Source organism: Malurus melanocephalus, unplaced genomic scaffold (assembly GCF_030028575.1).
Source record: "Malurus melanocephalus ecotype Western Australia unplaced genomic scaffold, MMel_1.1 scaffold_0, whole genome shotgun sequence".
NCBI lineage: Eukaryota > Metazoa > Chordata > Aves > Passeriformes > Maluridae > Malurus > Malurus melanocephalus.
Window position 1 is genome coordinate 8,086,325 of NW_026623232.1, and position 17,273 is coordinate 8,103,597.

Consider the following 17,273-nt stretch of genomic DNA (forward strand, 5'->3'; position numbering starts at 1 on the left):
GTAGCTTAAGAAGCTCAGTCACTACCTGTTTCATGTAAAACTCACACAAAACCTCTCTGAAAGGAAGAATCAGGGCTCAAAGGAAGACAAATGGACATGCCTTGTGAAACTCCTGCARTCTCTCTTGAAGAAAGGAGAGCTCTTCCCAGTACGGATTACACCTAAGTGAATGGTGACAGCACCCTTGACACTGCTGTGTCTGCAGAGCCTGGGCAAACCCATTTTGTGCCATTACAAGGCAGGTCATTACTATGGTCTCCTGGTGATTTTAGACAGAGATGGAGTGAGGTGCAGTGTGCTACTGAAGGTAACTAGAGCCATCTGGCACACTAAGTGACAGAAAAGCAGACTGGGGGTTTTCCTGAGCTAGGACCCAGTGCAGCCATGCTAATGACCATTCCCAATTATTCCAACAGATATGAAATTATCTGCCTAAATCTACACTGAAAACCCATGGCAGAAGCAGTGTTAAAGCTGAGGTGACCTGAAATGATCTTATTTTCTCCAGCACAACCAGCACGCATAAAACCATATGCCACAAACACACATCCCAGCTTTCCTGGCAGCTCACATTGCAGTGATAGTAAGAGAAGAGAGTCAGCACAGGATGCACTGGTAAGAAAATCCTAAGGATCTCCCTCAGGAATATTTGTGTCAAGGCTGATATCGGAGAGGTCAACAGCTGCTCTTTTTGCTACAACAAAATTTATCTGCCACAGAAGCTCCTGTGTTTTCCACAGACAGAGAGAAAACACCTAAGATGCTGTCGTGCAGACAATACCAGCATATTTAGACAGTTCAGAAGGCAATAATGTTCTCTCCTTCTGCCAAGGCCATGCCTTAGAAATATTTTATGGATTCTGGATGCCTCATAACGAGAGACGGAGATTCAAAATTTGAAGTTGGACAAAAATTGTACAACCTTCTCTATTACTTGTACTCCTAAAAACTTGAGAAATGTAAAAAGACACTACAGAAGAACAGCAGTGCAAAAAAGAATAGGAAGTTTTCGGGTTTTTTTTTTTTTTTTTTTTTACTATTAGAAGTAATATGTAGCAGGCAAAAACCAAGGGAGGATGTGAGACAAAATGTTTGACAGTGACAGTTCACATCACCAGTCACATCAGGGAAACAGAAGTTCTGCATTTCAGGACTTTCAATATAGCTCACTCTGGGTACACAATTCATGTAAAGGGTAACTGAAGCCTCCAGTCACATAATTGCATGGGAACTTGTGGGACAATGTCCTAAACTCCCAGCCTTTCAACTCAAACTAAATCCGAGGCAACAATCAGTCAAATGCTTCTCTCATCATACAGAACAACATTGCAATAAAACCAGACTGGGACAAGATCACAGGAAAGAGGCAATGTGCCAATTTGTTTAGCAGAACTTCTGCATTCCTAAAATCTGGGACCTTTCTTCTCCACTATAAATGGGAGAAAAAAYAGGAGAAAAACCATTAATTTAAGGTTTTTCTTCACAAAGATTAGACTATTTCAGATGAGGCTTTATTTTGTTCAGCAAAATTCTGTTGGTAATAACAGTAGGCAACAGGAAATCTAAATGCAGTAAMGGAGGAGAGGTTGCTAACATCCCCTCAGGAGAGGGTGGGTACATGGTCCTTACTACTCTTCCTTGTTTYCTCAAGGCCTTCATAGGGCAGAATTCCAAAGCAGCATCCAGATCCCAGACTTCCACACCTGCCTATTACATGTGTCACAGATTTTTCTCTGCTTTAGGACTGTGAATTTGCAGTAGTCACAACCACTGCACAACACAATAATGTTAAATTAATAGCACAACACAATGTTATTACTAGCACAACACAATGCTATTAAATTGATGCTCCAATCCACAGTATGTGAGGGAACTGGGTTTAAAAATTGGTTTCTTCTTTCAAACCTCAAAAAGTGAGTCATACAAGGGACATATGTTTCAAAAGAAAATTCCCACTGAGCAACCTGGTTTACACATCTGATATTGATGCATTAATATATTCTCATTTACATTCCACATAGACAAGCCAGCCAGATGTATTCCATTTACCAAACCCTCCAAAAGACACTGTACTTTATTTGCTRTTGTGATAATTATCGAAGTGGGTTTTTTTTATGTTAGCTCACTAATGCAAAAAGCATAATGCTCTACAATTACTCTAGAACCAACTATGTCACTGCAGCCTGACAGCACTGAAGACAGMCATCAAGAAGTGAACATATCACAAAATCCTATCTACCTGTCTTCTAAACTGGGACTAATGACAAAACGGGGAAGTGAGTAAGCTGTCATAAGTTTACTGGATTATCATGCTGGATGATAAACACTCTTTTAGCACACACACAACCTGGCTTGTATGAAATRCCATCCTGTTCTGACAGAGAGTAACATTCCAACACTGCTTATATGCATTGAAATAAMTTACTGTACTTAAAGTATTCACTGSACAACTCAAAAACTGCTTCCATTAGTAAAGAGAAAGCAGAATTCTTCCTGAGCCTCAAGTTTCAATTGTACCCATGAAATCAGGGCTTTATTTTCTTATTACAAAAAGTTAAATGCTAGAAGATGGGTGAAAATACCTTCATTGAAGATGGTGGGTATCATCATATGCCATCAATCAGCATCAGTTAAATTCTTATTCTGACTAAGAAAGCTGGGGGAAGAGGGAAAAAAATCACAAAACCAGAAAAAAAWATCCAAGAAAGAAAGAAGTCAAGCCCTCAAACACTAGCCACATTCAAGACAAGGGAGGAACTGAATTCTGTAGACAGAGATGCTTCACTGGAGGCAGCATGCCTACAGAGAGGATGAGTATTGATCTGTCTGAGCTGTGAGTATGCACAGAACGGGAGAACAGATTCAGAGTGAGAGAAAAACACAGAATCCAACTGTGAAAGCATCAGGAAGACAACAACTATTGAGAAAGAGATGCAGCCCTGAATGAAAGCAAAGAAGTTTTCTTGTGCTGACTGTCAGCTGGAAAGAGAGATTAGGAACACCAAGCAAGAAATTAATATTCTGTTCAAGTCTTGTCTGTATTTCCATATAGCTAACAACTTTTTACACATCAATAATTTCTCTGTATTTGCAATTCTATGTGACATCTTTTGTAACTTCTAATCAGCAGCACCCCTCCAATGAAAAGAGTTCAAAAAGGGATTTTTGTTATAAAGGAGAMCCTTTTTGATTGTTATAGATAAAGGCAACATTAAAATGTGAGGTTGTCTCCCAGTTTAAGGAAATCCTGCTTGATCATTTAAAGCAGACAAAAACCAATACTCTGGAAGAGATATCACAGGGAACAAACTTACCCTAGCTGAAAATTCTTTTGATGATCCAACCGGTCTTTCCTCATTTCCARTGTCTGGAGAGTCAAATGCAACTTAATGTGATGCCAAGACATTGCAGCCCTTCAGGGCAACCCACAAGTATTATGTTTGTTGTCACTCTCTATTTTAGACAGCCTAAATATAGGCCCATTAGACTTGATAGTTCTATTCCTCTAGCATGGCTACTCCTGTTTCAAGAGAATGAAAAACAACTCTAGAAAAAATACTTGTGCAAAGACTGAATTTAAAGGTGCCCAGTATTTTATATAATATTACCAAAAATAYATCTGAAGTGGAAACAAAGTTCTTGACAAGTTAAATTCAAAACCCTATGTTTGCAATGGTACTGTCAAATGCATTTGTGTCTAATTGTATTTGTTTAGTTGTTAAAACAGAAGAATGCATGGTATACCAGCACGATGTAGAACGTAGGGTATGAGAAAATCCTTCATTCTTTGTTGTTTGGTTTTGGTTTTATTGAGGTTTTGGGTTGTTTATATTAACACACTAATAACTGGTACTGTATGGCACCACCCCTATGCTAGTGCCTATGAGGCAGCAGGCAACTTTGCGCCTCCCAAAGAGGAATCCAAGATGTTGCCACCTGTCTAGGTGAGATCCTTTAAGTGATGCAGAGGTAMGTGGTGAGAGTGATGCAGGCCTCTCTTGCACATGGAGGCAGCAAATCACTTGTATTTTATTACATTCATTATTTTGCTGAGGAAGCTATGACAGGGAGACACGGCAAGTCTGATGCCAACTGCAGGAAGTTTGCACCTCATGCTCGAGGGCATCAAATAATTAATACCAACATTACTGCATGGCTTCTACGAGATGCTTGTCTTTTAACCTGATGCAAATGCCTCGTAACAAAGCATTCAAAAATGTGTTTAAAAACGTGTAGTATTATACACCAAAATTTTATTTACCAGCTCCCAGAGTGGGACAATGGCTACTCACTCAGTCGTAGGGGCCCTATTGTCAAAGTATTGTCAAAATTGGAAAAGCAGGGAGTACTGCATATTAGGTGCATGACAGAGCTGTRCAGACACCCTGGGGAAGGTCCCTGGAGGCCAAACCATTTACAGAAGCTTCTGCAATGGCAACTCAAGCCTGGCTTGAGCCAGTCAGACACAARTGCTCTGGGTGTATGTACCTGCACAGGCTACACAGAACCACTACTTATAGATGCATGGGAAAGAAAAAATATCCAGTTTTCACAGAGACATAACAACGTGATTCAATCTTTTGAAATTCCACATTTTGAGGACATGGAATAATTTACTTGGATACACCAAATCAATACCCCCCCCCCCCCCAAAAAAAAAAAAAAAAAAAAAAAAAAAAAAAAAAAAAAAAAAAAAAAAAAAAAGAAAAAAAATTAATATAAAAAAAAAAAAAAAAAAAAAACCCCCCCCCCCCCCAAAAAAAAAAAAAGACCGGAGAAAGGGACAGAGAAAGGGACACACACAAAAATGTACAGCAAAGTAATTTCCCTATTCTTTCCTTCTCAAAAAACCCGTTACTTAAGTTTAAAATGGCTGACATCTATTTTATAATTTAATCATAGAATCATAAAATATTAAATCTTAGAAGGGACCTTCAAGATCATCTAGTTCCAACCCCCTTGCAATGGGCAGGGACACCTTATCTAACCCAGCCTTGAACACTGCCAGGTTTGGAGCATCCACAACTCCCCTGGGCAACCTGTTCCAGTGTCTCACCATCCTCCCAGTAAAGAATTTCTTCCTAATGTCTAACCTAAATTTCCCCTCTTTCAATTTGTACCCACTACTCCTTGTCTTATCACTACAATTCCTAATGAGGAGGAAACCTTGTAAAGTTTAACTGCAGCAGGTGACCAGCCATTCTGTATAGCTAGAACTGTGCTCTCCTTCTGCATTATGTATGTGGAAACTTAGAGAGTAAGATGAGAGTCACATGGTTAGACAAGTGAAGTCATGAACGTATTCCAGCTCTCAGCTGGACTTAGGTAATGCAGTATCCCAGAGTTTTAGACAAGAATTTAAWTCATGTCACATTTCTGAGTGCTGTCACGTATTGCATAACTTTTTTCTTCCTGGTTAATGCATGACCACTTTTGTGTTATGCAAGTGCTTTAGGAGAGCAACCACATGAAAAAAACCACCAAAACACAAAATAAAAAAAAACAAAAAAAAAAAAAACCAAAACAAACAAAAAAAACCAAAACAAAAAATAACCTACCAAAGAATCCCCAAGGCTCCCTTTCCATCCAAGCCACTAGAAGTTTAAGACAGGTTTATTGTTGCCTTGAAAACTCTAGAATGTAGTCAGGAAAACAAAGCTCAATTAGCCTTAGTTCCAATCACATTTGTATCAATAGCCTGGGTTGGATACAGGGAGAAYCTGTGAACTTTTCTGTGAAAAAAAGAGTGAATGCCAGTGCCAACCTGAAACCACATGTACTGTGGTAAACTAATACAGCTGCCTCCATTGAGAGAGACTGGACTTAAATTAAATTGCAGAGATCAGAAATGTGTTATYCAGGAGAGGGAAGCCCAGATCTACCAAATCTATTCTACCTCAGTTTTATCCTCTTCAATAATTTTTAGCCAGGTAAATACCTAGCAAGGATCAGAAAGAATGGAGCATTTCTGTTGGCAAGTTTCTGTCAAGAGCAGCTGGCAATTAAACAGCAACTAATYATTAAACTTCATAGGCCAAATTCTTCCCTACAGCTATTCCATTGAAACTGCTCTATTAGAAAATAAACTGGCCTTGTGCTGTGGAGCTTGACCAGCTCTAGTTTCAGTTTTGCAGCTAGCAATACTTTTTCTCTTCAAAAATGCTTAGTAGAGGTTTTTTCATGCATTTCCATCACCCACACAACCACAAACCACGATGAAGTTCTGCAAAATAGTACCTTCTGTTCACCAGAGGCCCCTGATTCAGATAGCAAAATYAGTGTATCGTATACTGAACCTCTATTTCAAAAGTAAATTCAAGATAATTCTTTCATTTCATTTTACAGCTGGCAAACCCAAGAGCCCACAGAGAGAATTAGTTTCTATAAATATTCGTGTCTATAAATGCCAACTAAAACTTGGCCTAAAAGACCATAATGAATCAAGAAACAGCTCAGCAAAAAGACATCCTTTCTCTCTAGCTCACCAGGYAGGTCTGCTGCCCTTGGACCAAGAGCTCCACTCTCAATCTCAGCTCAGGAGCACACTGTTTGCTCTTTGAATATTGGGATAGTTTTGTACAACTAGAGCACCTCTGTAGGATTCTGAAGCACWCCAGGTCAGTTCTGCCCTCTGTTTCAAGCTGAAGGAATTATGCAGAGAYATTTAAGTTCAGTTACCTTAATAAAGCAAGATGAATCACACCTCACTTAACTCCAGACACCCGGTCAGACATCCGAGATCGTCACCTGACGCTCTGTTTATAGTCAATAGAAGGAACACAACACCTCCAGAGGATCCTTTGCCTGATGTGTTTTCAAATGAGGCGAACCCCCTCCAAGAAGAGTATGGTAATTAACTTAGACTTACATGTSTTTTTCACACATAAGGGCATAAACTTCAAGAAAGGCTTACACATATTTCTAGACATTTCAGAGCAGCAGACTGACAAACCTTAATATATCACTGCTGAGAAAATATTTTCAATATTCTGGGGAAGACTTCCATCAAAAAAGTACCTATTGAAGGATTTTCGTGACTGATGAGAGCAAAAGCTCATTAATTTTATGGTTTCCCTTCAGACACTGCATCTCTATAGAACTGGTGTATAAGACAGCTATATATTTCAGTAATCTATTYCTTTTAAAGAATACTTCCTATTAAAAAAAACCCACTAATTTGTTTCTATGTTTATCTAAGGGACACACTGTCCTAGCATTGATGTCTAGTGTTAACTTTTTTTGAATTATGCTACAATGTTTATTCTTTTTGGGTTTTTATATACTAAGGATTATGCTAAATTTCAAAATGGGTTGTCAAATTGGTAAATCCTAAATTTACACTAATAACCAGCATAAAACCTTTCCAGTAGGAGCAGAGTCACAGAGTAAAATACTCGCCATTAAGGCCACAGCTTTCACACTACCTTTTTGGCGGCTTTTACTCACAATTATCTCCAAAATGATCCTGTTGGCTAAATTTGCATTAGCACTTGGAGTACATTAAATGAGCTCCTCCTTCTGCTTGGTTTTTTAATAAGAAATACTCTTAATACAAAATCAGTGTTCTAAGATGCAAACTTAACCTGCACAGTGAAAGCAGGTGATCAGGACATTCATTTTGAAAATGCATTCCTGCTCTAAATAATGTGCTCATGTATTTGCATCCATAGTTTTTTTCAGCAAAGAAGAGAATCCTGGAACATGGATGTGTGTCGCCTGGTATTTCCACAGGACTGTGTTTTTTCAATTTTTTTTTCCAATCTCAATTKCTGAAATTTTACCCCCCTTTCCGTTTTGGAAAAAAATAGGACATTCCACACCATTCACCTTATTCGYACATTTAGAAGACACTGAAAACTGATTGTGCAGAAGTCAACAGGGGATATATAATCCCTACCTGGGAAGCAGTCTTACCTGTACAGATACCTGTAGATGGATTTCTGGCCCTGTTTAAGGTCCTGGCCAACCTTTCACCACCTACAAGGAGCAAAGATTTAATCCCTAAAATTTCCAGACRTATGAGCTCAGTTGTAAGGCTTTTAATTTCCTAGGACTCAAATTCTTGTGGTCATAATTACAGCTGTAGTGTTAAAGACAACACATGCTAATAACCCAACACATACAAAGACAGGCATTCCTTCCTCGAGGTTAACCACTTGTGAAGTCATTACATCCATTAGCAGAATTCACAATCCTGTAAGAAAACATCCTGCATGCTAGACTCCAAATAAATGTACTAAGACATCTGAGGAAAAAATAACCTGGTTTTGCCATTGAGTATTTAATCTTTTATTTTTCCTTTTTTTTTTTGGTAATGCAACTTAAAATTCAGACAAGCTGGCCAAGAATTGCCTTCTGAAGGCTGTCCTTTCCTAGCTGAGCTGCAGAGTGAGTTTAAGTGGTTACCATAGATAAATACAACTTCTAGATGACCAAAATTTCATTAGAAAACTGTGATTACCACATGAATCCTTACAGTTCTATAACTTAGTTTACCCATGATCTTTTTAGTTTTCCAGCTTCCAAAGAAAAAGCTGATGGTGTTACAAAGACAACCGTTAACAGGATGTTTTAACAATTCAAAATTGATTCYGTAAATCTTATTGCACAAAGTCTCAGTGCAATACCTGGGTTAAAATCTGCAGGAACTACCAGGAGCCAAGTGTCAGAGCAGGAGAATCCACAAGGCATGACCTTTCAGCTGATGCCACCTTGGAAACTGTCTCACTGACTGGAAAAGTCTCTGCTTCTACAACTGGTACAACAGAAGCACTGCAGAGGAAAACATCTTGAGAGGTTTGTATCACACAGAGATATCATTTCTTATCTTCACTTGCTGATGCCAGACTTGAGATAGCTTAAAATTACGGGCTCCATAAACACGATGTATTTAGCCCACTCACAATATGGTTTTAGCCCACACACAGTCTGGGTTTCTCAACCAGGGAACTGTACCAGCTGCTCAGTTCTTAACAAGATTGCTGGCAAGGCAGCACAAACAAGGACTAGAGATGGGGAGTTGGCCACTACCGAGATGTAGCTGCTACCTTTTTACCTTGCATGCCTTGGACTGTAATCTAAACCAACCACATAGAGTATTAATTATGCCACTGATGTARTGAGGGATCCAAGGAACTCTAATTAAGGAAAGATCTGCAATTAAAGACGAAGGCATGCTGCTAGGTTCTTAACRACAATGAAGGACACAAATCATAAGAGTATGACTAGTCAAAACTGAGATACACTCACCATGTGAGAGAAAAAAAAACCCTGACCCTTTTGTCTTACCGAAAAATTTAATAGTCATGGTCCTGATGGCAGTGATACTTAAAAAATAATTTTAAAGCCATAACTGTAAAAAAGCAGAGATCACTCAAGTTGCCAGCTGCATTCCTATATATAAGGAAACCTGTATGTTAGATCAGCTAGGGAGTTACTGCTACTTGTTTTGTACTTTAAAGCTTTGTAGGAATATAATGAAAAGCCTTTCATAGTATACAGAAAAGGTCAAAGATTTACCAGGAAAAAAGCATTACATAATTAATAGCAAACATTGCTTAAAATTATAATAAATCAAATCTGAAAATTATTGGAGAAGAGAAAACCTAACATTAGGAAACTAAGTATTTAGAGAAATCAGATGCGTTGCATAATCCCACATAATCCATCTCACAAAGATGAGGAAAACTGCTCTTCAAGTTTTYCTGTGACAACACAAACTTTATTAATGTAAACCTGTTTATCTGGACAATATTAGAGCAAAGTCCAGGCCTCATTTGTGTGTGTAATGCGAAGTATGTTTCCATCACCTTAGCAGAGAAAACACAAAATCAGAGTCATGTGCCAGAATTAGCGAACACAAGCATTTTACAAGCAATTTGTAGTTTGAAGTTTACTTGCCCAGACTAGTAAGTTTGCAAAATGCACATTTCACAGAAGAATGATTCATATCTGACTCAAAAGTAAAGAAATGCCAATGTTTGCCAAATTTTTGCCTTGACAACACTAAAAATGCCCTCAAACCAGTACTGCGATTATTATCCTAAGGATATTTCCCACCAAAAGRAGCAACTAAAGTAGGAGAAGACATGAACTGCAAATGATCTAGTCAAGCAGTCAAGCTTTTCAACTTTTGTGTCTCTGGAAATCTGAAGTCTCAGAAAAGACTGATTAATTTCTTCATGGCAAAGAAAAAATCAGAAAAGCTGAGGCTGATTACAACCAATTAATGCACAAAACAATTAACAGAAATCAAYAGAGAAAAGTGGAGCTGCAGTACAGAAGAAATACTTAACACGTGAACGAAACATATTTGTTTGCAAGGAAAAGGCTGTCWGGTCGTATATCAACACAAAAATTCACTTTGCATGGAAGTATGTAATTTGAGCTTTTTAAACCTACAATTTACACAGCGTATTCAAACGCGACAACAGAAAGATAAGCTAGGGATTTTTTGTTCGCYTTGGAGTATCTTAACCGCAGAAAAACGTTTCAAAAGCAGCACAATTCAGCGGACCCAAGCAAGAAAACATCCAAACCATGAGTAATTACATGGAGCAGCTGAGGGGTAGGTGGATACGAGCGGCTTCCCCGCGCTGCTGCTAATGAGCGTTAACCCTTCCGCAGCCGCAGAGCAGTGCCCGCTCGCCCCGGCACATCCCGAGGGTGYTGGGCTGTCCCGCACAACAGCCTGCGCGGAGAACAGCCCCGAGGGAGGCTGCAAGCACCGAGGGGAGCAGCTCCGCACTCGGCAGATGGTCGCGGCTGGGAGCGCTTCCCCGAGCCCGGCCGGGGAAAGGGCTGGAGCGCCGAGGGGAACCTCGGCTCCCTCAGGGCGCGCAGCCGAGGGCGGCTCCGCTCCGCGGGCACCGAGGGGCAAGCGGCGGCCCCAGCTCCGCCAACAGGGCCACCTGCCTTCGCTTTAGGCTCCCTCGGCTCCAGTTTCTGATGTTCGCCGCCCACCAGTCCCGAGCCGCGGTCCCCCTCCCCGGCGCTCCCAGGCAGAGCACGGGGCGCGGCCCCTCCTCCCCGCGGGCCGCAGCTCCCGGTCCCCTCACACCTACCGGCGGGCGCGCTGCTCTGCGGGGCGCTGCGGGTGCACTCCCAGCGCGACCGGCGGAGCCTCCGGCCCGGCCCGCCCCGCGCCGCCGCCATTGGGCGCACCCCGGCGGCCGCGGTGCCGCATTGGCCGGGCCGGGCCCGCCCCGTCCGCACGGTGCCGGTGCCGGTGCCGCTCCCGCGCCCCGCGCAGGTGGCGGCGGAGGGGCGGCCGGTCCCGCGCTCCCGCCATCGCGCCCTTGGAAGGGTCTGCTCGCCCGCTTCGAAATACGATTCAAAATCAACGGACTTTGCCGTCTCCGCTCCCCCCCCCCCCGTGCAAAAATAAATAGCAATGCACAAATAAAAATTGATAATGCAAATATATCCTTCTGCTTGCGATCATTCAACGGACGTGCTTTTAAATGCAACACTCTCTTATTTGCAACTGGTTCGTGTATCCACTCTTAACACCAATTACCACCAATTTAACGGGCACCTCAGTTCTTCTGTAGGACGCTGATGCATTTTGCGGATTAGGCATTAGGCAGGACTAAGAAAGTTAATGCAATGTCCATGAACCAAATTGTTTTAAAGCTGTTAAGATACAACAGTATTACAAACATAATAGAAATTGTATATTAATCTTATTTCTGCCTTTCAAGATTTCAGAGAGCAATTTGCATATGGAAATGTCTTTATGGAGGAATTAACTTCTAACCCCAGTACAATTCCGAGGCTCCMGCTGAAAGGAAGCTTATGCAAAATAAATCTGTGCATCATTAGCCCAAACGTGAGCACAGATGTGTACATTTACATCCATTAGCAGAGAATGACTCTAGAGAGCTGAGGGAGTAGCAAGCCACCAAAGAGCTTCCTAGAAAATTGAACCTTGCAAACGGAGAAATGTTAATGATCTTAACATTTGCAATAACCACTATCATAATAGCCTTTATTAGTAATGGGGACTGACTGTAAAAAAAAAAAAAAATGCAGTTTAATCCCTCTCTGGGTCAACTGACAGTTTGAAAAAGGGTAAAACACCGGAAAAATCTCAACTGCAAAGTGCAAGATAASCATGTAATTGCAGCTGATGTTATAGTCAACAGTTTAGCACGTCTGGTTCACCTGATTGTTTCGAAGGGGCTTTCAAAGAGGGTCGAAGGTTTACTCCTGGTGCAAAGTGGGGACATGCATTACAAAGTACACTCGACCCAAAACCCCAAGCCCCTGTGGCACACGCAGGGGACATTGCGTGTCCCAAAGCACCGACACGAGTGCCAGCTAGAGGAAGCTGGGAGAAAACAGCGCGGGGAAAAAGAAGCGCACATCTCGCACATCGCCAAACGGGATTTGCAGATCCTGTCTTATCCAGCAGCAGAAGATGTTGATTGCCCAGACAAAGCCAGTCACGTGGAARACGTTTAGTTGCAGACGCTGCCCATGGGCCCAAAGGGGTTTAGGCTGCGAGTCAGACTCATTTACATGTGTTCAGGGCACCTACAAGGGCATGGCACAACTGGCATCTTTGTTTCTTCTCAGGATTGTTTCATGAGCCAAAAGAACTACAGATTAGTTTTCCATTTGTTTCCCTTTATCTTCCACATCTTTAATAAATCCAGGATCCAGAGCAACATTATTGACTTATGATGTACTGTACTGTGAGGGATCCTGACTAGAAAAAGACTTGTCCAGCAGTGGCAGTGGTTGCTGTATCTTGCATTGCTAAAGCACACACCATGAAATGTCATCAATCAGGTTGCAATTAAGGCTCAGTACCAGAAATGTATTTTCTATCTTCGCCTTCTTTTCACTCCGAAGCGTTTTTCCCGATAGCCTTTAGATGGTTAAAAGGCTGAGGAAAGGGATGTTTCCTCATTTAAGAAAGCATTAAAGGAAAAAGGCTTGCATATAATACATGATCTTTTTAAGCACTTTTTCCTCTTTTATGCAGATTACCAGCCTTAAATTTGCTCTAGCACCAATTACTTTTTATGATGTTAGGCAAATTGAAGTTCCTGTATGAGGCATCCTTTTAAAAAGGGGRAGGGAGAGAGGTGTTGGGAGAGCAAAACATGTTGTAAAACATTTGATTCTCTTACACTATTTATTCCAGCCAAGTTAATACATCATTACCACAACATCAGACAAYTCTGTTTAGTACTATTGTTCTGTTTGGACTTGCAAGAAATTTTTGCTTTATATTTCTGAAATTCTTTTACTAGTAAGATCTGGAAGGGAAGGATTAGCAGGTAATATGCCTGATACAGGTTCTTATATTTTCTTGGGTCTTCTCAGAATCAAAACCACAGRACACACTTTTGGTCAGCCCTGCAGTGGTCAGGCAGTTGAACTTAATGGTCATTATAGATCCTTATCACTGCAATATTCTATTACATCACAGAATCAAAGCCAAAATTATTCTACTTAAGTATATTCAATTTCGGGTCAAACATTACTATTCCTACAAGAGAAAGAGAAGTTCGAATATACTTGAATGTTTATCCCCCTCCCCAAAGTAAGGAGATAGGGGGAAAAAAAAAAAGAAAAAAAGAAAAAAAAAACCCCAATCCCCCAAAAACCTGAACATACTGCAGGAGAGTCTGATTTGCCTACTTCAAGTTATTTGAGCAYGAAGAACAAAGAGTATATTCTTCCATTTTCTAGAATAGAACAGTTACCTATTAACCACAAAAATACAGCATTCTATTGTTGATATTCTGACTGATGTTGAAAATGTATTTATGATATGACTCTAAAGGGTTAGAGCACGTGAAATCATAATTATAAAAATGTGTGCTGAGTAAATAAAGGCTAGAATGATCCCAATTCTAATTTATTTTGAATATACCTATCACCTGACTTTTTGTTCTTTCAACTTGACAGCTAACTAGGGGTTTTAATGTTAATATTTAATTATAAAGATATTAATAATTCATTATATTGGGAAATTATACTATTCTATTCCAATACAAAACAACAATTCTCATGCAAGCTTTACTGCAGATTTAATTAAATTTGTCAGTTAACAGAATTCAATGTATTTCATYATATTAAATGAAATGAGGTGGTGTGACTTAATCCTCAGTGGTGTGCCAACAGAGGCTCAGTTCAGAAGTGTACTGAAGCACTTTGAGATTTTCTTTACCTCTCTGGACCCATTTCCACATTTAAGTCCATACTTCACATATTTCTTTATACTGTATCACAAAGTACAGTCTCACAGGAGTGAGACTCCTCAGCCAGTGAGCTGATATTGACTCGACACACAGAACAGTAAGAGAAAATAAATGTGTAGCACCAAAAGATTGTTTGCTTAGCTCCCTCAYCTTGGACCATGTGCACGCACCTGAGTGGTCTTTGCTCCAGCTGCCACAGCCCAGCCTGGAAGATCACATACTTCAGGAGAGATTTGTTTAACTGCATGACTCAGTAATGGCAAATTTAGTTTAAAATTAATATTGCTGGTACAAAGGCACTATTTCCAGCATSGCAGGCCGTCACCTTCAATTCTCCTTCATCGAGTAGGCATTTTCTCCAAGGAAAGACATTTGTCAATGACCAGACACCCTTGTTTTGCCATGTAACCAAATTATCCAGTATCTGCAGAGCTTGTTCTGCCTGCAKTTTGAGCAAGTGAAGGATTTGTAGAATAGCAGTGCTAGAAGAGTAATGGCTAGTGGAGAAATTTGGAAGCATCAAATGCTTAATGTAAGCAGCACAGAGACATCTAAAGACTTATGAAACATTCATTTTATGTAATTTGAAAGCTTCCTTTTCTGTAACTGCAATAAAATCTTTATGATTTGGCATTTAKAAATCCCAAGGAGACAGTGGAAATGAATATTTTATTTGTTGTGTTTAAATAAGGAACAGTACTTTAAACTGACAGTCTTATCATTTGTTCTAGCACCTTTCACGGTACCAAGTGGGATTAATGAGACACTAGATCTGAAATCTTAAAGAAGAGATTTATTTTTACTTTTCTATTCATTTTCAGTATTGATCGTAGAGCTTTTCACTTTTCAGCCAAAGAATTATTTGCAAACTGTTTACTCTGAGAGCTGTGTTTTATGATCCTGAACTAGTATGACCAGAAACATTTAGAATAAGGATTTCCTATCAATCTATCTTTTGGAACTGAACTAAGAATGACAAATGTAGGGAAGAACAAACTTTTTGGGGCTTGTAAACCCAAACATAATAGTTAGGCCAATTTTTTGCAATTACATGTGCAAAAAAACTGAAGTACTTTTTGTGTGTCTAGAGAGCTATTCACTGAATACGCATCTAGAGCAGGCAGTTAATATACAGTGTTGAGTTTGTTAGAGAGATTACATCAATGAAGAAATCCTTCTTTCTTATTCTGTTTTGAGCAGTTCCTACCTACTTGCACCCATTGCCTTCCAAAAGGAGCAGACTCCTAGCAGGGAACTCAGTAAGGCTGTTTGTTTAGCAAAGAGGCAGGAAAAGCCAACACAGCTGCGCACAATGAGATCACCACATTTATCTCACTGGGTCTGAATTCTCTTACTAGAGTCACCTCCCTTCTGTGCAATGTTTCCCAGATTTCAACAACCAAGTCAAACACAAAATTATCTGTAAAAAATATGAGATCCTTTAGTTATTCAATTACAGCTGAAAATTAACATAACATTGGATTCCACAATGAAATATATACATATTTTGGTGTGGCTATTCTTCTTCATAGACTGTCCAGTCCTGTAATCAATGTTAYGAAAGCCAGAGATGAAACTAAATACAATATAAAAATCATTAACTCAAATCCTCCTGATCTCATAGGTCCAGTAATGAAGGCAACAAAATCACTTTGGAAAAGTCACCAACATGTAGATTGTCAGGCCTTTGGCCTTTTGAATTCAAAGCTGGATGATTTTTCAAGTAGGATGTTTCTTATAATGCGAACTTATAACTCTTAAACTGGAACATTCCACATATTTCTTCAGTAATTTTAGTATCAGCTATAATAATGACTTTAAAATCTATGAGGTGTTTGAATTTATCACATATCCCCTTTTTAATACTAGCAATGAAAATTGGTTTTTCATTTAAGATTGCTGCTGACTAGATCGGGGAAACTTTCCAAATAGTACTAGTAATAAATAATAACATTAACAACAATAAATTATTCACAAGCACCTAAAACTATGTTAAACAGTAGAATTTCAGTATACAGCAAAGTCTAGAGCCTAACAAATATTAAAATAAGATTGGACAGAAATAATGTACAATATTTTAAATTACAGTTTTCAAGCTATTTGGATAGCTCAAATATTGCACCAGATGGTCTCAGTGAAAAAGTGATTAAAAACAACCATTAAKCACCTGTTGCTAAATATTTTCACTTATATTAGCAGGAAAGATTTTATACTCTAAGAAAATGTGGATTTAACTCTGCAAAAGAGCCTACAGTCCTGGAAGCTATGCACAACTAGTTCACATTTTATCTGTGCATGCAATATTCCAAAAGATGTTTGAAGACAGACTAACACAAGAGGTTAATGGATTTGCATACTAAAAACGTTTTAATAATCTAGGGAAGGTAATTCTTTACCAGGTCTTTCCAGAGAGTACACTGATTTKTAATTCTGAACTTTTGTTCTACAAATACATGAGAAATATGAGTACTGAAATATTTAATTGTGTTAAGTAAGTTTCTGAAGCTCCTGCAACCAAATACTTCTTATATCTCTATATATGTGTGTGTATCCATGCACACTCATATACACATTCTCCCAACTCCCAAGATATGACAGTGACTCAAAGTGCGGAAGTTACTCCTTTCCCAATCTTTCAGACCTCAAGTTTTTAATAATCCAAGTTGCCATTATTGTCTAGTATCACCTTGTGGCTGCAAACACACACCCAGGTAGAAATTTTTGTTTCCCCCCCAGCAAAAGCAGTTAGAAGCAACAAAAACAGTTTGTATTAATTTTGTACAGAACTGGAGTCACAATCATAATTACAGATGGGAACTGGAACAAAAACAGCCTGTGTTTAGGAGGGAGGATGAAGAAAAAATGAAGAAATACGGAAAGTTATTGACAGCAGAATTGAAGTTCTCTAATTTCAGTATTCTGCAAGAAAAAATTGATGCTCTTCAAATTTATTTTCAAAAATCTGGAATTGCAACCCATATTACATGGAAAGCTCAAGAAGTTGGATACCAAATCAATAAAAATGTAAGCAAACCAYGTCTCTGCAGCAAAGGGCTG

The 17,273-nt window shown here is 39.5% G+C and overlaps 1 protein-coding gene across 4 annotated transcripts in view; it reads right to left on the minus strand.

Annotated features, from left to right (window-relative positions):
* Window positions 1–11,121, minus strand: part of STON2 (stonin 2) — a 70,940-nt gene extending 59,819 nt beyond the window's left edge. Inside the window, exons 1-2 of one of the 4 annotated variants that reach the window (XM_057381767.1) lie at window positions 11,064–11,081; window positions 7,915–7,977 (exon numbers count right to left, since the gene is read on the minus strand). The gene's annotated coding sequence lies outside the window, so the exon portion shown is untranslated. Of the gene's footprint in view, window positions 1–3,314; window positions 3,578–7,914; window positions 7,978–8,627; window positions 8,773–11,063 lie in introns of those variants that run through there. The other 3 variants (XM_057381691.1, XM_057381847.1, XM_057381924.1) reach the window with 3 other exon arrangements.
* Between the last annotated feature and the right edge of the window lie 6,152 nt (window positions 11,122–17,273).